Below are 26733 nucleotides of genomic sequence, written 5' to 3' on the forward strand. Positions count from 1 at the left end.
GACTTCGCTCTTCGCTTTCTCGCAATGACTGAAGTTGAAGAGGGCTGCCCCTGGACCATCCTATGGACAGACGAAGCTCATTTTTCTCTGACGGGTGAGGTGAACACACAGAATTGCCGAGTCTGGGGATCTTCACCTCCAATCACTGTGCATGAAGTTCCTATGTATAGTGAACATGTGACCGCATGATGTGGCTTCACGCCTGTGTTCATCATTGGCCCATTCATTTTTGAACAGGTTGGCGCTCAAGGACCGAAGACATGTAGTGTGACTGGCCAGCGTTACTGCGGTATACTTTGCCAGCGTGTCATACCCGCCTACAGGAGAGAGACGCATTGAACTCAATACTTTTCATGCAAGATGGAAAATTAGAAGGAAGCTCAGCGTTAGCCGTAGTTTTGATGATTTTGCTGTTAATAAATCATCAAAATTACGGCCAACGCTGACCTTCCTTCTAATTCATAGATGTGCTGATCTGAAGCGGAGTATGTCAAGAGAGGTAGCCAGCAAACTTACGAAAACGCTTCGTTCTTCTGTACACTAACGGGCGCCATATTGAGCCCCTTTTCTATCAGTAATGGTACCGGTATGTAATGATACGACGCACCGTAGCGGCACGTTAGAAGTGTTTCAATTGAACTGATGCTGCATTATTTCACTTACCCATGTCCTTGACATTAATGTTACCAAATGGTTCAAATGGCTCTGAGCACTATGGGACTCAATTTCTGAGATCGTCAGTCCCCTAGAACTTAGAACTTCTTAAATCGAAATAACCTAAGGGCATCACACACATCCATGCCCGAGGCAGGATTCGAACCTGCGACCGTAGCGGTCGCACGGTTCCAGACTCTAGCGCCTAGAACCGCTAGGCCGGCATTAATGTTACCAAGTTTGGTCCTCTCACGGTAAATAGTTTCCGTGTTATTACGTGTTAAATAGGGAAAGTTTAATTATAGTCACCCTGTACATTAGCAATAAGTGTAGGATTTTGCGTTTTATATCAGGAGCTTCTAATTGTCGGTTCAGAATTGGGAGATGTAGACGTTTCCAGCAGTTTGCCTCATCCTATGATTGTAGTACGAAACACTGAACCACAAGCCGATGAAATATGAGCGAGAGGCAGGAATGCATGTGGATGTACAGAGGATATATAGACCGACAGCTATTGGAAAATGTGTTACCTGTGTAGCACTGTGGACTTTGCTTGTCAAGATTAGGCACTGCGAAATATGGCACTGATGAAAAATCACTTTTCTGAGAAGAAAAAAAAGCATGGAGAATTTATTAAGAACCACATCGAGGAAACATTTGTGAAATTGTAAGTAGTAAATCCTCACCATCTTTAAGAGGTTTAATTTTCCACTGACGAAGAGGCTAATGTATGCAAGACACTGCAATTCTTTCAGCATTATGCCTGCATTACACATGTTTTGAACGTAGTCCTGAAACATGTGTTAGATGACCATTACTTAATAAATGGGCTTGGAGTAGTTTATTTCACGACTTATCCTGCTAAAGATAATGACCGTTTCATGAAGAAAACTGGTGACCTGAGTTCGATAAAGACAAAGTTGAAACAAGAAACTTACAGTAACACCTTGTTTAGAATGCCACACCATGTACTAAGTCGTGGAACTGCTTCCGGAGAGAGGTGTCTCTGAAAACCTTAATGATTACGATAACAACACTGCAAAACAATTCATGACATTTTTAGAGGCATTCAGAGGTGCAACAGGAATGCTGGAAGGCGAGAAGTTTCCAACAATTCAGTTTGTTTTGTTATGGGTGCACGAACTAAAAAGTCGTTGTAATACAGGACCCAAAGATACAAAGATGCATACGTTGAAATTGCTACAGACACGCTGGGTATTCAGCAAACGAAAACTGCGCCTGATTGCAAAACGCCGCTTTTGGTATCACCGGTATTTTGGCAGTACACTACAACGGTCGTAGTATCATCTTTCAACGGTATATACAAGTGCTGAGTCAGCACTGTCTGTGTCTCGCTCATGAGAAAGTCGAAAGTCGAAGAGTAGTAACAATTCTGTGGTTGCCCTTCCGATTATTGTAAATGAAATTTGTTTGTGCCAGAAGGGAAATGTTAAATAGTGTTAGTCAAAATGTGTGTTGAAGTATCAGGTTCTGATAAACTAAAACAAAACAAAAAAAACGTCAGTGCAGTTTGGAACGTTATCTGTGACTGAGGAAGCAAACTTTGATCCGAAACCGGTTGATTCATTGTAATTACGCTAAGAGGAAATAATTAGTAATAATAAATGAAAAGCACCAGTTTGCTTTTGTTCTACAATATTTTATTGTAATGTTGTATTATAATGTTGTTCTACCAAGAACCGACGGAAGATTCTGTTAAAATAATTAGTAGACAATTTTGTTCTTGTTAGATTTCTAATTTGTTAGATGGTCAAGTTGACGCAAGTAAATTGGAATCAATGAAGCAGATAGGGTTATAAAAAACAGCCACGTAATTTTTCATTATGAGACCGACAAAAGTTGGTAGATACATAGTTTTTCTGCGGAATTCCCAACTGTTCGCAAAATTTCGTTTTTGCCTAAAGCGAACTGTTTTCTCTTATGGATCACAGTGATGTCACGATTAGACACCGCCACCCAGCAGCATACGTCTACAGTGTAAACAGACTGATCTGAGTGCGGCTCCATCAGCTGGCTAGAGTAGGTCAGGAGACACCGGCCTGCACACATGGAGTGCTGCTACTAAAACGGTGGCAATAGCAGCGCGGCGCTGCGAGCGTGCCAGACCGTGCGGCCTCGACGACAGTGTGAGGGAGGTCTTTCAGTCTCTAATTCTAGCATGCATAAGTCTGTGCGAATGCTCTGTGACTCCCATCAGCATAGACATAGATCGTAAATTAAGCAATATGCTGTAGGTATTAGAAATATCAGATATCATGTAGAACTCAATGAGTAAAGCGGTACTGCAGAACGGCCCCGGAAACGATCAAAAGTGTTTGACAAATCGCGCTAACTAGCCACGGACTTGCCCAGCAAGCCTGCATTCATTCAAATAATGAGTGTCACTTTAGCCTTACTTTGAAGCAGATGATAATCTTTTTCGTGTATATTTTGAGAGTAGTGAGTGTGGCCATACATGCAGACGAAGCAGTCCTGGGATTGACCATGGCACTCTGTTTAAAGAAGAAGAAGAAAACTAGACTCTGGTCTAGGGAATGGATTAAAATGAGAGCTTTACCCAAGAAAATATACTAAAGGAAATGATAGTCTCAGAACCCAAATTATTGCATCAACTTTCTTCGAACGGACAATGAAACTTTTAAAAACTTATTTAGTCTCTCCTAAAAGAACAAACTCACCTGTCAACTTCGCTCTTATCTAGCCATGGATGTGTCAAACAAGCTCGTACACGTACTAAGAAAGCTTGTCAGTTTAACGTTTCCTTTGAAGCAGACTTTTTCATGTATGCTGTATTTTGGCACTAGTGGAAATGGCAACAAATGCAGATAAAGCATTTCTTACATTGCTTCTGGAACTGTGTTTAAAGTAGAAGAAAAGAATACCCTGGCCCACTGAACAGCTTAAAATGAGAAATGGACAACTGGAGACCTGTTTATGGAAATGTTTAACTCAGAATCTGATGGTTGCATCAACTTCCTGCAGATGGCCAATGAAATATTTAATAACTTGTTTAGCGTTACTTTAGACCCACAATGAAAAAGAATACACAAGTATGGGAAAATTTATTCTCTTCTACTTCGTTCTTTAATGTCAGATCGTTAAAATACCGCAACGTGTAAACATATAGCCCATATCGTCCGTGGAAGAACCGGAGAACGTAGATTACTTTTATTTCACTCCACTCCACTCCACTCCACTTGTATGTCGCTGTATGCGTAAAATATTGATTTTGTTCAAAATCCCTTCATGCATAATATATGACTGGGAAAGATGTGGTTCCTTTACCATTTTCTTAATTGTCGGTGCTGTTTTGCATTTATATTTGATCGTAGTTTTCATAGTAGTGGAAACTCTCGATACCGTGAGGTCAGTCGTAATAAAACAGTTTCTCACCACTATGGTCGCAGGTTCGAAGCCTGCCTCGGGCATGGATGTGTGTGATGTCCTTAGGTTAGTTAGGTTTAAGTAGTTCTAAGTTCTAGGGGACTGATGACCTCAGAAGTTATTTCCCATAGTGATCAGAGCCATTTTTGAATCTTACTATCAACAAAAATTTCTCGCAAACACGCCAAACACGATCAATGCTTGACAAACACGTCAAACAGGATCGTACACGGTCAAATATTTGACAAGCATAGCTAAGTTTGACAAGATGTTTGATCGCTTACAAGGCCTTAACATTTCAATTCCCATGCTGACAGAAGGAGCCTGTGGACGATATGGCGCTGCCATCAGACGGTGTTGCGAGGCGCTGTGGCTAGACATGAGAACGGCCGTTATGTCAGCAGCGACGTACGCAGGGGACGCACAGTTATTCTGGCGTGAAGAACGAAATCTTGTTCAATAAATATCTAATGAGAAAAGTCGCTTTTTCCAATACAGATATTTCTAGAAGCCTACAGGTCGTAAGTACTTTCTTACAACAATATTACAACTCCAGACATCTATTATCTTAATAAGTGAATAATTTTAAAGCTAACGCAAATGTACGAACGGCTACGAAATATCACGAATGTAAGTACGAGGTACAGGCTGCGCGCTATATTCGCCAGTCGGCGGTAGGATGCCTTCCGAGCTAGTTCTGTGGTAAGACCATGCTCTGAGGAAATTGTTAGTTTCCAGTCAATCATTATTTATGGTGTCGATATTATCAGTTTATGGCGTTTAGAAAACAAATACATCATAATGGTATTCCTCTTGAACGTTATTCCGAATAATATAGTTTCCGCCGGCCGCGTTGGTCCAGCGGTTCTAGGCGCTCAGTCCGGAACCGCGCGACTGCTACGGTCGCAGGTTCGAATCCTGCCTCGGGCATGGATGTGTGTGATGTCCTTAGGTTAGTTAGGTATAAGTAGTTCTAGGTTCTAGGGGACTGATGACCACAGATGTTAAGTACCATAGTGCTCAGAGCCATTTGAACCAATATAATTTCCCGTTTCATCACTCAGAATCAAAGGAAGTAGAGTTGGACGTTACAGAGAACGCGACGGCGCTGTTACTGCATCTGCGAGGAGCATAAACTTCGACAGCTGAAACAGGTAGAATGAATCCTACTCCACGACTTACTAAAAATGGTTCAAATGGCTCTGAGCACTATGGGACTTAACATCTGAGGTCATCAGTCCCCTAGAACGTAGAACTACTTAAACGTAACTAAGACTGCACTGTAGTTCCTTCTCTAGATTGTCTCACAGATGGTAGATTTCGAAGTAGATGACAGAGGGATAGAAAAACAATTAAAATCGCTCAAAAGAGGAAAGGCCGCTGGACCTGATGGGATATCAGTTCGATTTTAAACAGAGAACGCGAAGGAACTTGCCCCCCTTCTTGCAGCGGTGTACTGTAGATCTCTAGACGCGCGTAGGGTTCCAAAGGATTGGAAAAGGGCACAGGTCATCCCCATTTTCAAGAAGGGACGTCGAAGAGATGTGGAGAACTATAGACCTATATCTCTAACGTCGATCAGTTGTAGAATTTTGGAACACGTATTACGTTCGAGTATAATGACTTTTCTGGAGACTAGAAAACTACTCTGTAGGAATCAGCATGGGTTTCGAAAAAGACGATCGTGTGAAACCCAGCTCGCGCTATTCGTCGACGAGACTCAGAGGGCCATAGACACGGATTCCCAGGTAGATGCCGTGTTTCTTGACTTCCGCAAGGCGTTCGATACAGTTCCCCACAGTCGTTTAATGAACAAAGTAAGAGCATATGGACTATCAGACCAACTGTGTGATTGGATTGAAGAGTTCCTAGACATTCTCAATGGAGAGAAGTCTTCCGAAGTAAGAGTGATTTCTGGTGTGCCGCAGGGGAGTGTCGTAGGACCGTTGCTATTCACAAAATACATAAGTGACCTTGTGGATAACATCGGAAGTTCACTGAAGCTTATGCGGATGATGCTGTAGTATATCGAGGGGTTGTAACAATGGAAAATTGTACTGAAATGCAGGAGGATCTGCAACGAATTGACGCATGGTGCAGGGAATGGCAATTGAATCTCAACGTAGACACGTGTAATGTGCTGCGAATACATAGAAAGAAAGATCCTTTATCATTTAGCTACAATATAGCAGGTCAGCAACTGGAAGCAGTTAATTCCATAAATTATCTGGGAGGGGTATTAGGAGAGATTTAAAATGGAATGACCATATAAAATTAATCGTCGGTAAAGCAAATGACAGACTGAGATTTATTGGAAGAATCCTAACGAAATGCAGTCCAAAAACAGAGGAAGTAGGTTACAGTACACTTGTTCGCCTTCTGCTTGAATACTGCTCACCGGTGTGGGTTCCGTACCAGATAGGGTTGATAGAAGAGATAGAGAAGATACAACGGAGAGCAGCGCGCTTCGTTACAGGATGATTTAGTAATCGCGAAAGCCTTAGGGAGATGATAGATAAACTCCAGTGGAAGACTCTGCAGCAGAGACGCTCAGTAGCTCGGTACGGGCTTTTGTTGAAGTTTCGAGAACATACCTTCACCGAGCAGTCAAGCAGTATTTTGCTCCCTCCTACGTATATCTCGCGAAAAGACCATGAGGATAAAATCAGAGAGATTAGAGCCCACACAGAGGCATACCGACAATCTTTCTTTCCACGAACAATACGAGACTGGAATAGAAGGGAGAACCGATACTCAGGTGGCTTGCGGACTATGGATGTAGATGGAGATGTAGATCACACACATCCCTGCCCGAGGCAAGATTCGAGCCTGCGACCGTAGCGGTCGCGCGTTTCCAGACTGGAGCGCCTAAAACCGCTAGGCTGCAACGGCTGGCTCCACGACTTACTAACACAGTCCTAGGACAGATTGTCCTAAGTGACGCAAATCTTGGACGTAAAAGCATGGCCAGTCATACTGTACGTCTATTATACCATCATCTACGGTCTCACTGTCTAAACTGAGACATTTCTGGCGGTTTAGTACAAGTGAGGGGTTCTTGCACCATCCACATAAAACTGTGCTATGAGCAGTACCAGACATCTGGGTCGCACTCGTCACACTTCGTTCTTCTTCCAGCTTCCCCATGATTCTTGTTCGTCTGAAGTAATCGAAATGTTGTCTCCGGGCCAGCACCACAGTGCACGGTGACAGCTCGCTGGTTGACAAACACTGTCTCTCCTCGTTTCTTCAACTGCCTCGTGTTGTGGGGTCAGCCATATTTGGCACCTAAGCCACTACTCTTGATGAACTGTGGTATCGTGTTGAAGCTGCATGGACAGCTGTACCTGTAACGACATCCAAGCTCTGTTTGACTCAATGCCTAGGCGTATCAAGGCCGTTATTACGGCCAGAGGTGGTTGTTCTGGGTACTGATTTCTCAGGATCTATGCACCCAAATTGCGGGAAAGTGTAATCACATGTCAGTTCTAGTATAATATATTTGTCCAATGAATACCCGTTTATAATCTGCATTTCTTCTTGGTGTAGCAATTTTAATGGCCAGTAGTGTAATTTCAAGCCGGCGAGTCGTGGCTAGCGCTTCCCAGTTTGCCGGTGAGCCACTACTCGTGAGGTGCGCCTTAAACTTCGCTAATAACTGGGCATGGAGATCCTTAACAGCGGCGACGTCACGCGGAAGTACACGATCGTGCAGGCGGAACAACGGGCGAAGGACGTGTCGGTGGCAGCGGGTATCGGGTTAAGGGCGAACTCGAGGTCGGCCGCTAGCTGGGAGATAGCTGGCTAGACCTTCCACGAACTGAGCCCCACGGTCTAAACAAAACTGACCTACTGCCGCAGCGCAGGACCGGACAGAGTGGTGTTGAATACACACGGCGACCTCGTGCCGGCGACCGTCCAGTAACACGTGGTGTCGAGAAATGAGACAGCAGGCAGAAGGCTCCACTACCATTTTTGTAGGAAATTTAATGTAGCTTAACTTCGAACTGAAATACATTTTCGCAAGAGGCCATGACTTAATTGTACCTACGAAAACGCATTCACGCGCGAAGATCAATCTACAGTACCCGTCCTTCAACCTCGTGCCAAGTAGAGATGGGCAAAACCAGTCTTTTCAGAGATCGGATCAGAACTATTCATTCACTGGAACAAACTAGTCCTTTTTCATGACCCACCACTCATAATTCACTCAAAAAAATAAGTGAAAAGAAGTCACCTTGCCTTTTTAATTGAGGTCATTATGCCTGTATTTTTATCTCATTTAATCCTGCTTTGAAAGATCATAGAAAGAAAGTAATAAGTTTATGTTATGTCCCTAGCAATTTTAGATTTAAACCATCTGCATTTAATGTGTTGTAATAATTGAAAATATTACAAAACAGTCCTAAATATTTTTTATCAAGTGGCAAAGTTTTGAAAGTTAGACTAACACAATATAAGAAATATTGCATAACTGTAATTAATTTAACTATCTACAGCCTTCATTTACAATCCAGGAAGGAAAAATTAATCAATTTTATCATTTATAAATAAAATTTGATCTATTTTTCATGACGTGAGTCAGTTTCCTTTCTTGGCGCAAATTTATCCTGTTTTTTGAAAAGATACACTTACAGAGCACTGTCATAGCTGGGATATATTATACTTCCGGAACCAACTAATATAGTGTTGGGTACAGAAATTTTCTGGTTTCCACCTGTTTAACAGATAATTCTTTCTAGACAAAATGCCTCAGATAAATACACTCCTGGAAATGGAAAAAAGAACACATTGACACCGGTGTGTCAGACCCACCATACTTGCTCCGGACACTGCGAGAGGGCTGTACAAGCAATGATCACACGCACGGCACAGCATTCACACCAGGAACCGCGGTGTTGGCCGTCGAATGGCGCTAGCTGCGCAGCATTTGTGCACCGCCGCCGTCAGCGTCAGCCAGTTTGCCGTGCATACGGAGCTCCATCGCAGTCTTTAACACTGGTAGCATGCCGCGACAGCGTGGACGTGAACCGTATGTGCAGTTGACGGACTTTGAGCGAGGGCGTATAGTGGGCATGCGGGAGAGGCCGGGTGGACGTACCGCCGAATTGCTCAACACGTGGGGCGTGAGGTCTCCACAGTACATCGATGTTGTCGCCAGTGGTCGGCGGAAGGTGCACGTGTCCGTCGACCTGGGACCGGACCGCAGCGACGCACGGATGCATGCCAAGACCGTGGGATCCTACGCAGTGCCGTAGGGGACCGCACCGCCACTTCCCAGCAAATTCGGGACACTGTTGCTCCTGGGATACCGGCGAGGACCATTCGCAACCGTCTCCATGAAGCTGGGCTACGGTCCCGCACACCGTTAGGCCGTCTTCCGCTCACGCCCCAACATCGTGCAGCCCGCCTCCAGTGGTGTCGCGACAGGCGTGAATGGAGGGACGAATGGAGACGTGTCGTCTTCAGCGATGAGAGTCGCTTCTGCCTTGGTGCCAATGATGGTCGTATGCGTGTTTGGCGCCGTGCAGGTGAGCGCCACAATCAGGACTGCACACGACCGAGGTACACAGGGCCAATACCCGGCATCACGGTTTGGGGAGCGATCTCCTACACTGGCCGTACACCACTGGTGATCGTCGAGGGGACACTGAATAGTGCACGGTACATCTAAACCGTCAACGAACCCATCGTTCTACCATTCCTAGACCGGCAAGGGAACATGCTGTTCCAACAGGACAATGCACGTCCGCATGTATCCCGTGGCACCCAACGTGCTCTAGAAGGTGTAAGTCAACTACCCTGGCCAGCAAGATCTCCGGATCTGTCCCCCATTGAGCATGTTTGGGACTGGATGAAGCGTCGTCTCACGCGGTCTGCACGTCCAGCACGAACGCTGGTCCAACTGAGGCGCCAGGTGGAAATGGCATGGCAAGCCGTTCCACAGGACTACATCCAGCATCTCTACGATCGTCTCCATGGGAGAATAGCAGCCTGCATTGCTGCGAAAGGTGGATATACACTGTACTAGTGCCTACATTGTGCATGCTCTGTTGCCTGTGTCTATGTGCCTGTGGTTCTGTCAGTGTGATCATGTGATGTATCTGACCCCAGGAATGTGTCAATAAAGTTTCCCCTTCCTGGGACAATGAATTCACGGTGTTCTTATTTCAATTTCCAGGAGTGTATTTCTCTACTTCGGCAATCGCTGCACATGACTTCCTTGGAGAAAACTGTTAATATTCCAGCCACAATAGCCAAGTAATGTAATCCGTTTGTATTTACAAAGGAAACAGAAGTTACGCCGGCCGGAGTGGCCGAGCGGTTAAAGGCGCTACAGTCTGGAACCGCACGACCGCTACGGTCGCAGGTTCGAATCCTGGCTCGGGTATGGATGTGTGTGCTGTCCTTAGGATAGTTAGGTTTAAGTAGTTCTAAGTTCTAGGGGACTTATGACCACAGCAGTTGAGTCCCATAGTGCTCAGAGCTATCTGAACCATTTGAACAGAAGTTACGTCTTTCAGGGTCCAGAGGACAACACCCAGCGAAATAACAATAAATTATCAGAAAACTAGTTTAATTTCTTGGGAAATATTATCTCATTCATGAGCGAAATGGGCACACAAAAGAAAGTAGAAAGATTTAATTTCATTAACAGAAAAAATTATAGGGCTTTCAGAACTAAAGTTGTTGTTGTTGTTGTTGTTGTGGTCTTCAGTCCTGAGAGTGGTTTGATACAGCTCTCCATGCTAATCTATCCTGTGCAAGCTCCTTCATCACCCAGTACCTACAGCAACAAACATCCTTCTGAATCTGCTTAGTGTGTTCATCTCTTGGGCTCCCTCTACGATTTTTACCCTCCACACTGCCCTCCAATGCTAAATTTGTGATCCCTTGATGCCTCAGACATGTCCTACCAACCGATCCCTTCTTCTTGTCAAGTTGTGCCACAAACTCCTCTTGTGACCAATCCTATTCAATACCTCCTCATTAGTACGTGATCTACCCACCTAATCTTCAACATTCTTCTGTAGCACCACATTTCGAAAGCTTCTATTCTCTTCTTGTCCAAACTATTTATTGTCCATGTTTCACTTCCATACATGGCTACACTAAAGAAATTCTACATAAGTTTTACAAAAAATGACAGAACCAGTTAGGAAATTTGGAAATGATCATGGACTTTAATAAAAACAAATGGATACAGAATACAAGCATTAGAGATGTGACTACCAGCAGGAATAGCTAGGTACATGCTATCTGTCAGGGGGACGAATGCTGACATCACAGAAGAACAGGAAAAGGGAAACTTAAATGAGCAGATTAAGGGATACAGCTAGAACTAAATGGACTATGCCAAAAGAATGGAAAATGACAGAATACTCAAATTATTGGTAAACTAGTACCCAGTGGACATAAGGTATTTAGGAATCTGAGAAAAAGGTGGAAAGGTCGATAATTTCAACCAAGAGGCTGTAACAGGCAAATACCTAATACATGCAGATAAAAGAAGAAGACATTTGATATAAAAAATATTATGACCTTTTAAGTAACTGTGATGTAATAAGTTTTGAAATTACATTTCAAAACCTCACTCAATGTGACTGGTGTCCTGAAAGCATTAAACTGATTATATTAAATAAATAATCAAAAAATAAAAATAATATTGTAAATGCACTGTCATATATATAAAAATCATTATATGAATACATACAGTTATTATGATAAAGAACAAAATCCAGTTAAGTCAAACTCAAATGGAGAGGCTATGAGTCACAGACCCAGGTTGCAAGCTAAATCAGTGGGTAAGCCACGAGTGCAGAGAGCAGACTGACCCCAGTGTTGCTTTGTAACCCACTCCATGCGATCACCCGACAATTGGGATTAGCTGGAGCGCAGGATCAACTGCTGATCAGGGTGGCATGATGCGTGGGATCGGCTGGCGTCGAGTGTCACCTGGCAGGTAGGATCGGCTGGCGATAGGAGTCGCCTGATGCGTGGGATTGGCTGGCGATCAGGTTCACCTGGCAGGTAGGATCAGCTGGCGAGTGGAGTTGCTTAGTGCGTGGGATCGGCTGGTGATTCAGATCGGCTACCAAGTCCTCAGCATCACGTGAGACTGTCAGTATTCTCTAGCTCTCTTTGTTCAGTCTATTAGTTCTACAGAAGAAAATGAACACTACCTTTTTTGTAGGAAATTTAATATAGCTTAAATTCGAACTGAAATAGATTTTCGAAGGAGCCCACGTTTCTCGAGCTGTTCAAGTAAAACATACAAAAGTGACCTTCAGATCCACACCCCCCATACTCATGTCCCACTACTCGACATTTCCAATATGTAGTTCATGGGGCCTCCTTCCTTCCACTATACAAAGATGTGCGATTCCAAAAATTATATCCATATTGATCCTTTTTGTTCTTCATTGACTGGGCTGTTGTGCCACTGGGTTAGTGAGCTTTTTTGTTAACATCATTAATTTAAACTTTCTCACGAGATAAAGAAATAAAAACAGACTTTTGTAAACGCATGCAGACACTAATTACATTTACAGATCAATCTAAACTTAATTCTTACAATCACAGAAGTTTTGTAGTAAGGACGCCAGGCGAATAAAATGACTTAATTGTTAATTTTATGATGCCAAATTCACCAAACCGTGAGGAACACTTTATAATAATGAAATTACAATGAAATCCAGACCATTAGCTTCTTACAAGCGTTGATAAATATCAACAGGGACAGTTGAAAATGTGTGCCCCGACAGGGACTCGAACCCAGAATCTCCCGTTTACATGGCAGACATTCTATCCCACTTTTTAAAATCTTATTTTGTTCTACATTGTTCGTCGAAACTGTTCGCGACGGGCGTCCGATGACATCCATTTAGGTTCTTCGTTGATCCTTTGACTCAGTTTTTTTGTTACAGAGGGTAAAGTACCCTCTGACCGAACACGCTGAGCTGCAGTGCCGGCTTACTGAGCCATCGAGGACACAGAGGATAGTGCGACTGCAGGGACGTACCTCTGGCATGCTCCCTGTGGGACCCACATTTCCAAATTACTGTCCACACTATACATTTGTAGTGCTCCAGACCACTATACTCGTTACTCGCGGTAGCCAATCTACCGATTCCCGTAACAGTTTGAGCAATGTGAGTGCATCTGCACTGAAGAAGATCATTGGCTGGTAAACCTTATCTATATGAAGATGGTATCTGCTCTTTCGGACATGTCCAAAAGACCAGACACCATTAGTGATCTTGCATCTTCATACAGATAAGGCTTACTGGCCAATGATCTTCAGTACGGATGCACTTACACTGCTCAAACTCTTACGGGAATTGGTAGACTGGCTGCCGTGAGTAATGAATATAGTAGGCAGTGGCACTACAAATGTAGTGTGTGGACAGTAAGTTGGATATGTGGGTCTCACTAGGAGTGTGCCAGAGATAAGCCCTTGCAGTCGCACTATCCTCTGTGTCCTCAGTGGCTTAAGGATGTCCCTTGTCGATGATGCTTTTTGCAATAGCGCTTGAACCATTGATGCAGACTCTTAGACGGACTCTTACAGGCGTCCGACTCCGTGCGAGTTCCCTCACGTGTCGTGCATATGCCGACGACTTGATGATACTCGACCGGTCGGAGAACGAAGTAAGTCCACGACTAAGCTGGTGGCACAATAGTCCAGTCAGCGAAGACCAAAACAGGTCGAATATGGGAAATAAATCCTCTGATGGCGCAGTTTTATACTATGGTAGGAGGAAGTGCCATTAACAACGTACTAGAAATAGTGTCTGTTGAGGGATGAGTGTCAAGGAGCCGGTGCATTTGAAATTAACTTTTGTACGTTTTTCTTGAATAACTTGAAAAACGTGGCTTCTAACGAAACGTATCCCACTACAAAATTAAAATACATTCTTTACAAAAAGGGTCTTATTCGTTTTTTCTCTAGATTAATAGTCCGTACACACAGGGCGAGAGAACATTGAAGTTCCCAAATCAGGAGCATGTGCTGTAGCTTCCTTAATTTTTGTATGCCAATTTGGAATCATTTGCTGACTTGATAGACTAAAAGTGTCCTATCTGAAGTGGTTGCATTTCGACTTCCTCTACACCACTGTGGCACATTGTAAACAGTTATCGTTTGCATCCTGTATAAGCTGGAAAGTGTTTCCTGCGTTAATGCAGTACTCTGAAGAACTTAGTTTTCTTCATTTTCTTTTATTGTTTTTTCTTTTATTGTTGTGGCTGAGAGTAACTGTACACATTATTAAGGTATGCAGATCCATGCATGTATAAGGTCTGTAGTCCTTTTATGTGCAGCTTGGGAAACGTTTCCTTCAGCATGTGATGTGGACCACTGTTGTAGCAGCCTGCCACAGAATCTTCCTTCTGCTCACTAATGCCTCCAGAGAGACATTTCGGCTCAGAAGAGCTAATGCTCCTTTTCTGTGAGTCACCAGTCACTCACTACTTGTAAGGATCTGGCCCTTTGAAGCAGTTCAGGAGCAGATAGCCCAACTATAGCGCGAACTTGCAGGCCGGTAACGTTGAAAGAAGCATCCCACATATCGCGAAAAGCAAACGAAACGACTCGAGCAAAGCACCACTATCTGACGAAACTCCTGTTAAATATACAGAGCAATCGGTTCGTTTCGTAGCTCAGGTTTAACTCTAACCTCACGTCAAGGGACTATAACAGAGCACATCTACATCTACGTGGATACTCTGCAGATCGCACTTAAGTGCCTGGCAGAGAGTTCATCGAACCACCTTCACAATAATTCTCTATTATTCCACTCTCGACCGACGCGTGGAAGAAACGAACACCTATATCTTTCCGTGACGCCCTGATTTCCCTTATTTTATTATAATGATCGTTTCTCCCCATGCAGGTCGACGTCAACAAAATATTTTCGCATTTGGAAGAGGAAGTTGGTGATAGAAATTCTTGGAGAAGATTCCGCCTCAAGGAGAAACGCCTTTGTTTTAATAGTGTCCGTCCCAAATCTTGTACCACGTCAGTGACATTCTCTCCTCTATTTCGCGATAATACAAAACGTGCTGCCTTTCTTTAAACTTTTTCGATGTACTCCGTCAGTCCTATCTGGTAAGGATCCCACACCGCGCAGCAGTATTCTAAAAGAGCATGGACAAGCGTAGTGTAGGCAGTCTCCTTAGTTGGTCTGTTACATTTTGTAAGTGTTCTGCCAATAAAACACAGCCTATGGTTAGCCTTCCCCACAACATTTTCTATGTGTTCTTTCCAATTTAAGTTGTTCGTAATTGTAATACCTAGTTATTTAGTTGAATTTACGTCTTTTAGATTAGACTAATTTATCGTGTAAGCGAAGTTTAAGGAGCTCCTTTAGCACTCATGTGGATGACCTCACACTTCTCGTTATTTAGGGTCAACTGCCACTTTTCACACCATTCAGATATTTTTTCTAAATCGTTTTGCTGTTTGTTTTGATCTTCTAATGACTTTAGTAGTCGATAAACGACAGCGTCATCTGCAAACAACCGAAGGCAGCTGCTCAGACTGTCTCCTGTATCGTTTATATAGATAAGGAACAGCTGAGGGTCTATAACACTACCCTGAGAAACGCCAGAAATCACTTCTGTTTTGCTCGAAGAGTTTCCGTCAGTTACTGCAAGCTGTGACCTCCCTGACAGGAAATCACGAATCCAGTGACACAACTGAGACGATATTCCATAAGCACGCAGTTTCACTACAAGCCGCTTTTATGGTACAGTGTCAAAAGCCTTTAGGAAGTCTAGAAATACGGAGTCAATTTGAAATCCCTTGTCAGTAGCACTCAACGCTTCGCGTGTGTGAAGAGCTAAAAAATGGCTCTGAGCACTATGGGACTTAACTTCTGCGGTCATCAGTCCCCTAGAACTTAGAACTACTTAAATCTAACTAACCTAAGGACATCACACAGATCCATGCCCGAGGCAGGATTCGAACCTGCCACCGTGGCGGTCGCGCTGTTCCAGACTGTAGCGCCTAGAGCCACTCGATAACTCCGGCCGGCGTGAAGAGCTAGTTGTGTCACAAGAACGATGTTTTCTAAATCCGTGTTGACAGTGTGTCGATAGACCATTCTCTACGAGGTAGTTCACATCATTCTCGTTTATAAAAAAAGGAAGTATTCCATGCACAATTTCTTGTCATTGCAGGATCTTAGAGCACACGCTGTTTCAAAAACATTCGTCTGGCGTCACAAGATTACGTCTTCTACACGAATGAAGGTAGAAACTTGGGGCGCATTTTTAACATTTATTTATATTTTATTGCGATTTGAAATAATATGATACTTATTTCTCGCATTTTAGCTGCAGATAGCTCCTACCTCTGCAATATGCCCCTGCAAATTCCTTGGCAACATAGCTCTTCAGACTCCCTATTACGGTGTTGTTTCTGAGCGTCCTCTTCTCCTTCTATTAGTTGGAATCCTTTCCGACACCTCCCTAGGCCATTTGTCCTCACCCATACGTCGTACGCGACCACACCATCTCAGTCGGGCAACTACAGTCGTGCCCAGATTCGTTCTTTTACGTGTGTCTTCACTTTTAATTTTATTTCCTAGTGTCAACCTACAGCAACATCTCAAAATCCATCTCCATTGCGAATAAATCCTCTTAACTCTTCCAGTGACATCCCATGCTTCTGATCCATAAGTTCCTATATTTTCTAATATACACTCCTGGAAATGGAAAAAAGAACACATTGACACCGGTGTGTCAGACCCACCATACTTGCTCCGGACACTGCGAGAGGGCTGTACAAGCAATGATCACACGCACGGCACAACGGACACACCAGGAACCGCGGTGTTGGCCGTCGAATGGCGCTAGCTGCGCAGCATTTGTGCACCGCCGCCGTCAGTTTCAGCCAGTTTGCCGTGGCATACGGAGCTCCATCGATGTCTTTAACACTGGTAGCATGCCGCGACAGCGTGGACGTGAACCGTATGTGCAGTTGACGGACTTTGAGCGAGGGCGTATAGTGGGCATGCGGGAGGCCGGGTGGACGTACCGCCGAATTGCTCAACACGTGGGGCGTGAGGTCTCCACAGTACATCGATGTTGTCGCCAGTGGTCGGCGGAAGGTGCACGTGCCCGTCGACCTGGGACCGGACCGCAGCGACGCACGGATGCACGCCAAGACCGTAGGATCCTACGCAGTGCCGTAGGGGACCGCACCACCACATCCCAGCAAATTAGGGACACTGTTGCTCCTGGGGTATCGGCGAGGACCATTCGCAACCGTCTCCATGAAGCTGGGCTACGGTCCCGCACACCGTTAGGCCGTCTTCCGCTCACGCCCCAGCATCGTGCAGCCCGCCTCCAGTGGTGTCGCGACAGGCGTGAATGGAGGGACGAATGGAGACGTGTCGTCTTCAGCGATGAGAGTCGCTTCTGCCTTTGTGCCAATGATGGTCGTATGCGTGTTTGGCGCCGTGCAGGTGTGCGCCACAATCAGGACTGCATACGACCGAGGCACACAGGGCCAACACCCGGCATCATGGTGTGGGGAGCGATCTCCTACACTGGCCGTACACCACTGGTGATCGTCGAGGGGACACTGAATAGTGCACGGTACATCCAAACCGTCATCGAACCCATCGTTCTACCATTCCTAGACCGGCAAGGGAACTTGCTGTTCCAACAGGACAATGCACGTCCGCATGTATCCCGTGCCACCCAACGTGCTCTAGAAGGTGTAAGTCAACTACCCTGGCCAGCAAGATCTCCGGATCTGTCCCCCATTGAACATGTTTGGGACTGGATGAAGCGTCGTCTCACGCGGTCTGCACGTCCAGCATGAACGCTGGTCCAACTGAGGCGCCAGGTGGAAATGGCATGGCAAGCCGTTCCAGAGGACTACATCCAGCATCTCTACGATCGTCTCCATGGGAGAATAGCAGCCTGCATTGCTGCGAAAGGTGGATATACACTGTACTAGTGCCGACATTGTGCATGCTCTGTTGCCTGTGTCTATGTGCCTGTGGTTCTGTCAGTGTGATCATGTGATGTATCTGACCCCAGGAATGTGTCAATAAAGTTTCCCCTTCCTGGGACAATGAATTCACGGTGTTCTTATTTCAATTTCCAGGAGTGTAGTTTTAAGTATTCCAATCTTCGTTTCAGATCTAATACGTGTGCTCCATAAAACTTCATACAATTGTTTGGTTGCTTGTCTGTTTTGGCCGATGTGATTCTTAACTTCGCATTTACTAGACCGGTGCTTTTGAATAATGAGTCCGAAATATTTATAAGACTCCACAGACATAAAATCTAGCATGACGTCTTGACACACTTCTCCAGTAACCAGATATTCTGTGCCCTGTAAATTAATGCTTATGATTCACTCCTGATACTCTCTGTGCGACTTTCTAAGCATATAGTACATGCCATCCCCATCCTTGGCCAAAAAAGACTTGGTCATCACCAAAATTATAACTTATTCACCCAAAATAAATGTTTACCTTCGAGCGAGTTTTAAGTTACCGGTTCACGTGATTACCGAGCCAGTCACGCGGGGTCATTTCGGACGAATGCACTGCACCTGCTATAGCGCAGGGGCGTACATACGGGGTGACAGTAATTGAACTATATGAAATAAAATCGTCATAACGGTTTTCGTTTGGAAGTTGGCCACGGAGCATGATGGGAATCGGTATGCGCATGCGCACGCGCCTCGTTGTTGCCGACCATTTTGATTTGGATGCGTTCGTCAATAAGCAAAATTGGCGGATTTGGGGGACTGAGAATCCGCATTTTACGATCGAGAAGTCTCTTCACTCTCAGCGGGTGAATATGCGGTGTGTAATGTCCAGTCACGGAATAATCGTTCCGATATTCCTTGATAGCAAGAGAGACGCTCAGTAGCTCGGTACGGGCTTTTCTTTAAGTTTCGAAAACATGCCTTGACCGAGGAGTCAAGCAGTATATTGTTCCCTTCTATGTATATCTCGCGAAGAGACCTTGAGGATAAAATCAGAGAGATTAGAGCCCACACAGAGGTATACAGACAATCTTGCTTTCCAAGAACAATACGAGACGAATAGAGGGGAGAATCGATAGAGGTACTCAAGGTACCCTCCGCCACACACCGTCAGGTGGCTTGCGGAGTATGGATGTAGATGTACACTACCGAACTGTACGTGAAGAAAAGATGATTTCATCCCCATTACCCAAAGTGATCCTGACTTCGACAATATGTGGTTCATGTAAGACCGAAGCAGGGGAGTGTTTGATGTCCTGGAGGAGCGCTTTGGAGACCGCTTTCTGGCTCTGGGGTACCCAGAGGCCACTGGCATGGGCCTCGATTGGCTGCCATATTCTCTGGATCTGAACTCATGCGACTCCTTTTTGTGAGGATGTATTACAAAAAATGTCTCTGTGCACTATGGGACTGAACATCTGAGGTCATCAGTCCTCTAGAACTTAGAACTACTTAAACCTAACTAACCTAAGGACATCACACATATTCATGTCCGAGGCAGGAATCGAACCTGCGACCGCAGCAGCCGCGTGGTTCCGGACTGAAGCGCCTAGAACCGCTCGGCCACAGCGTGGGTTAGTCTACGGAGGCGAATGGAACAGGAAGATAATTTGTAGACAAGTGGTTAAGGACATGATGGACCAAGACAGAAACGGACGTCAGAGAAGAGATGGGAGGGGGAGAGAAAGAGCAGCATGGCACTATGGGAGGAGGAGAAAAGTAATAATGTGGCACAGCTCACTGAGAAACGGAGAGAAGCGTAGTCGGAATAGGCAGCGTGCATTAGCCTCAGCAGCATTTAACACAGAGAAATGATTGTATATGTTAGAGAGTAACTTCTTCCAGAGATGGAGACCAATAACTGTAAAGGACTTGGACGGTGTTTCTCTTTTATGAGTGAATGCAGCTAGGATACTAGATAAGTGAATTACTCAGTGGTTGTCGAAGGTGGAGCGTTAATCGTTACAGGAACTTGCGGACACTCATTTAATGTGTGATGGATAGGCTGTAGAGCGCATAAATGCTAACGAGTGTATAGGGAATAGCTTCTCAATTCCTTCCTTCCTGGAAGAAATTTATCCTCGTGAGTAGTGCTCAGGTAGGCGGCCAGCGTTCCCGTTAAACAATTCCTGGCAAAATATAATTTGCGGAAATGCTGTTGGATCTTGTGTGACAAGCTTCATCAATATGCACCCGTCCACTGACCAGTGAAAAGCACACTTTGTATGCAATAGTGTGGAGAGGACACTGCTACCATAAACATCGTGTGCTAACAGTGGGGCCATATTTTGAACGCTCTGTTAAGTTCAGTCTGTGGAATATCTCGCGTCGTACTGCCGAGCCGAACTGCGCATTATTCACGGCTGAATCCTCTTTCAACACTGACGGTGTTTCTAACTCGCGCAGTAGTCATGTCTGGAGCGATGAAAATCCATGCGACACTTTCACTTCAGATCACCTGCAACGATATTCTATCGACGTGTGAGCTGGAACCGTACAACATCAAGTAATATATCAAGTAATATGGCTCATTTACACCTATCCTGCATGCGTAGTAGATGTTACCTGATGTTCATTCCTGAACTTTTGCCACACTTGTTGTACAATCTTCTTGTCCGCGAGAGGATACGGTTTCAAATTGACGATAGGCCATCCTACCGCGATATTGTTTGTCGTGAGCACCTGAACAGCAGGTACCTTCATCGTTGGTTCCTAAATGGGCGTCCTGTTCCATGGACAGTGTATTGCCGTATTTCAGTCCTCTGCAGGTTTGTCTGTGAGCATACATGAAGTTGTTGGCGTCTGATAAGCCAGTAGACAATGAAGAGGAACTGAGCGATTGGATCATAGCTGCCTGTCTTGTAAATCAGGGATACTTCACAGAATGCGCAGCTATAATGATTGCACTGGGACTAGCGACGTAACTTTGAAAAGATCCTACGAGCATAAATATGTGGTATTCAGTGTCAACTAATTATTTACTTCTCCAGATTGGTTCTTTGCCTTAAAGTAGTCATTTCAGCATCCTACACCATATAAGGATTTGGTACACATTGGATAAAAATGGAAGTTATGTACGTTCCAAATGTACAGTGAAAAAAATTACCTTTTTTCCTGAAAATTCGAAGGCTCTGAGTGCGGGTACTTGTTACTTCTGTCTTGGGATAAATATTTCACAGCAAAAAACTAACGTTATTGTGGTCGTAGAAGTCATTTTATTGACCATTTGGTCACCGAAGTTGATCCTAAAAACGTTAGCACGTTCAGGGAACCTAATCTTATACTTTCGCCGGTTTTACGAGTACAAAAAGAACTATAACTGCTGCTAAGTTTGTAGATAGTTTGTTCTCTAGTAAAGGTCCGTATGCTAGTTTGTTGTTTGTGTCTAGGAAGACCTTAACATTTGTTTTTATGAAACAGTATCTCTTTTCTGTTAGCAGTGCTGTGTTTTAAGTAATCGTACCCTATACCTTGATGAATATCTTGTCTATGGACTTTGTTCGATAGTCAAGGTTTGTTATTATGATTTTGATGATCTATTATAGAACGTTGTATGCGCAGTTACCATGTGGCAAAAAGGCGTTCCTCACAAGTAGAACTAAATTGTAATCAGGCAGCAGTTCCGGATGCAAGGGCTTGTTTTCTCATGTCTGCTTTCGACTGGTAGATAGTGGACATCCGGTCGCATAAAACGTGTACAGTAACTGGGAACGTAGAATTCATGCTTTACGTTCGTATTTATGAGGAAGAGGGACAAAATGCATGCTGAATGTATACCGTTCGTACTGCGGGCGCACACCATTTCTGTATATTCGTAATTGCCGAAACAAAGCTATACTAGTGAGAACGATAAACAGTTCATGGCACGTTCAATGTTCAGCTCCCTAGCCCGAAACTGGCTAATGGCGTTGTGCTATGGACAACGTTATACGCAGCGTTTGTTCGCCCACGGATCAGAAAGTAAGACTATATTTAAGTGAGAACTTTGATCAAGAAGGAGATGTTGTCTTTAACAAGTCTTGCAGAACTAATATCTAATTTGGATAGTTATTTTCAGCTGAATAAAGACATCAGTGTACTAGTGAGTGTAACGAGTACTTACAACACGTCATCTTTTTACAGTTCTGATTAATCGTAACCGTAATTTGTGACCTCTGTGCTTCCAATGCAGGAACAACTTTTTATAAAACCTTAAAATGACCAGCTATTAGTCGCAACCGGTCGAGAGGATAAAACAAATTGCACCCTATGTGCTGTGATTACTGCGTCTGTCTTGTTGTGGTGGTAAGACGTGTGCACAGTGTAATATAAAACTGAATGTTGTTTGAACGCGAGTGTGAAGTATTTAGTTGCTGATTTCCTGTAAACAGCAAAGTCAGTGATCGTTAAGTGTAAGAAATTTATGAAGTGGTTCATTTCATATTCGGGTAGTGTAATTTGTGTTTTGTGTAATTAGCCGTCTTCCTTTTACTTTTAGAAAAGTTGTTTTCAATGTCACAGATAGAACTCTCTGCAACGAGTCTGGACTGGTTGATACCCATAGCTACGCTATTTTTCTGAAGCAACATTTTGTCACTGGAAGTGAAGTAATTGTATGACAACAATATGTTTAAATCAAAGTGGATAGTGGCCTTTCCTGTTTGCCGATATCGAGTTTTGCTCTTTCTGAAGGATGTTCAGATTCTATATGTCCCAGGCTCAGTGTGCGTCGGAATTTTGCAACATATGCGGTTATCAGCCTCTCATTGCTGCTCCTGTTGCAGTGGGTTATAAGTAGGTGCGTTTTCATATTTTCGCATATAATCGACACACACACACACACACACACACACACACACACACACATTAATTTTTGTCTGGTGCAAAAGTTAAAACAGAAAAGCATCGTTCCAAAGCGAAATTGATACAGTTCGATTCCCCCGGGTATCGACCAAGGCATTCGAGAGGTTTCCTTTGACTGTACGGCAAACGTCGGAACCGGTAGACCTCTGGTTATTTTCACAGTCTTCCCCGTCTGGCATACTCCCAAGCTACGGGGATAATTTTCCGAAACGAATAGAGTTTTGTAACATACTGTTGTCCAGCACTCATCAGTTGTAAATGTCGGATATAGGGCTATAATTCTGACTGGAAACACTTTAGCGGAAGTATTGGTGTTGTAGGGAATGTATCTACATTTATATCTATACTGGAAGAGAGTAAGTCCCATTATACCAGTTATTAGGGGTTTTTCCCGTTCCATTTTAACGGAAAAAATGATTGTTTTAAAGCCTCTGTGCGGGCTGTAGTTATTCTAATCTTGTTCTCACGAACCCCTATGGGTGCGATGTGTAGGGGGTCGTAGAATATTCCTGTAGTAATAATTTAAAGCCGGTTCCTAAAACTTTATAAGTAGCCTTTCTCGGGGTAGTTTACGTCTTTCCTCAAAAGCCAGCCGGTTCAGTTTCTTCAGCATCTCTATAACACTCTCCCACGGATCAAACTACCTATGACCATTCGTATTGTCCTTCCCTGAATACGTTCAATATCTCCTGTTAGTACTATCTGGTACGGATCCCACACACTTAGCCAATATTCGAGAATAGTTATTTGTAACCAATCTCATTTGTAAACTGTTTGAACTTCCCCAGTACCCTACCAACAAAGCGAAGTGCGAAGTTTACCGCCTGCTTCACTCACGGCTGTGCCTATGTGATCATTCCTTTTCGTATCCCTACAAAACGTACACACAGGTATTTGAATGAGTTGCCCGATTCCAACTGTGACTCATTGTTATTATAGTCACAGGATACTACGTTTCTTCATTTTGTGAAGTGCACAGTTTAAGAACATTTAAAGCAAGTTGGCAATCTTTGCACCACTTTGAAATCTTATTAAGATCTGAGTGTATATTTACGCAGCTTCTTTCAGACAGAATTGCATTATAGATAACTGCATCTACTACACTATGTACCTGGATGAAAATGACTTAGAAGTTCGTGGCGCCCTCTACAGGTAATGCTGGAATTCAATATGGTGTTGGCCCACCCTTAGCCTTGACGACAGCTTCCACGTTCAATCAGGTGCTGGAAGGTTTATTGGGGAATGGCACCCCATTCTTCTCGGGGGTTTGCTGCGAGGAGAGGTATCGATATGGGTCAGTGAGGCCTGGCGAGAAGTCGGCGTTCCAAAACATACCAAAGGTGTTCTATAGGGTTCAGGTCAGGACCCTGCGAGAGCTTTCCATTACAGGAATGTTATTGTTGTGTAACCACTCCGCCACAGGCCGTACATTATGAACAGATGGTCGATCGTGTTGAAAGATGCAGTCGCCGTCCCCGAATTGCTCTCCAACAGTGGGAAGCAAGAAGGTGCTTAAAACATCAGTGTAGGCCTGTGCTGTGATAGTGCCACGCAAAACAACAAGGTGCAAGCCCCCTCCATGAAAAGCACGACCACACCGTATCACCACCGCCTCCGAATTTTACTGTTGACGCTACACACGCTGGTATTCGCCATACCCACATCCTGCCATCGGATCGCCACATTGTGTACCGTGATTCGTCACTCCACACAACGTTTTTCCACTGTTCGATTGTCCAATGTTTGCGCTCCTTACACGAAGCGAGGAGTCGTTTGGCATTTACCGGCGTGATGTGTGGCTTATGAGCATCCGACCGACCATGAAATCCAAGTTTTCTCACCTCCCGCCTAACTGTCACAGTACTTGCAGTGGATCCTGATGCAATTTGGAATTCCTATGTGATGGTCTGGATAGATGTCCGCCTATTACACATTACGACCCTCTTCAACTGTCGGCGGTCTCTGCCAGTCGAGAGACGAGATCGGCCTGTACGCTTTTGTGCTGTACGCATCCCTTCACTATCACATCGGAAACAATGGACCTAAGGATGTTTAGGAGTGTGGAAATCTCCTATACAGACGTATGACACAAGTGACACCCAATCACCTGACCACGTTCGAAGTCCGTGAGTTCCGCGGAGCGCCCCATTCTGCTCTCTCTCGATGTCTAATGACTACTGGCAGTAGGTGGCAGCATAGCTGGCTGTAGTACCGACCGGGTCTAGGCGCTACAGTCTGGAACCGCGAGACCGCTACGGTTGCAGGTTCGAATCCCGCCTCTGGCATGGATGTGTGTGATGTCCTTAGGTTAGTTAGGTTTAAGTAGTTCTAAGTTCTAGGGGACTGATGACCTTAGCAGTTAAGTCCCATAGTGCTCAGAGCCATGTGAACCGTTTGGCGGCATAATGCACCTAATATGAAAAACGTATGTTTTTGGGGATGTCCGGATACTTTGTATCACATAGTGTACTCATACTGTCAGCAAGATCATTAATATACAACGCGAACTTCAAGGATGCCAACACACTTCCCTGGGGCACACCCGAAGTTACTTTTGCATCTGCTAATGACTCTCCATCCGTCGTCCATAACAAAAAATCGTTAATCCACCCACGAAAATTGCTTGACACCCCACGTGGTTCTACTTTTGATAATAAGCATAAATGTGGTACTTTTCGGAAATGCTCCATCTACTAGTCTCCCTTGATCCAAAACTTTCATTATGTCATGTGTGAAAAGCGCGAATTGGGTTTCTCTCTCTCGATATTTCGGAATCCACGCTGGTTGGCATGGACCAGGCAGTCTGTTCAAGATAGCTAATTACGTTTGAGCTCAGAATATGTTCTAAGGTTACACAACAAATCGATATCAATGATATTGGACCGTAGTTTTGTAGATCACTTCTACCACCCATCCAGTAAATGGACATGAGCTCCGCTTTCTTGACTGGGTGCTTGTGTTGTCCTCATCATTTCATCATCATTCCTGGAAGTGGAGACATTGGACTGAGCACCGTTGGGAATTTGTACGGGCGCTGATAACCGCGCAGTTGAGCGCCCCAAAAACAAAACATCATCATCATCATCATCATTATCCGCTTACTGCCAACTATTGGGCATAGTTTTCTGTTCGTGAGATCTACGATAGATTACAGTTAACAGAAGGACTAATTTATTCGCAAATTCAATATACAGTCTGGTAGGGATTCCACCACACGCTTGTGGCTTTGTTCAGTTTTAATGATTTCAGCTGTTTCTCAACCGCACTGACACGGACACTTATTTCACTCACATTTTCAGTGGTAAAAATATTAAAAGTATCAAACTGTGACGAATCTCCTGTGTTTTCTTTTGTAAATGGATATCTGGAAACGGAGTTAAGGAAGTTCTGCTTTCGCTTTGCTACCTTCATTTTCTACATCTACATCAGTACTCCCCAAACCCACCTGACGGTGTGTGGCGGAGGGTACTCTTGGTACCATTAACAGCTAACTGATCCCACCTACCCTGTTCCATCGCAGACAGCGCGTGGGAAAATGACTGTCGGTAAGCGTCTGTATTATCTAATTACTCGAATTTTGTTGATGTGTTCATATCGTGAAACATATGTGGGTGGAAGTAATAAGTTGTCTGATTCTTGTCGGAAAGTACTCTCTGGAAATTTCTATAGTAAACCGCTCCGTGATGCACAACGCCTCCCTTGTAACGTCTGCCACAGGTGTTTGTTGAGCTTGTTTGTAACGTTCTGGCGTCGACTAAACGACCCCGTGGCGAAACGCGCCGCTCTTTGCTGGATCTTCGCCGTCCGGAGTGGCCGAG

Source organism: Schistocerca piceifrons, chromosome 3, assembly GCF_021461385.2.
Source record: "Schistocerca piceifrons isolate TAMUIC-IGC-003096 chromosome 3, iqSchPice1.1, whole genome shotgun sequence".
Classification (NCBI taxonomy): domain Eukaryota; kingdom Metazoa; phylum Arthropoda; class Insecta; order Orthoptera; family Acrididae; genus Schistocerca; species Schistocerca piceifrons.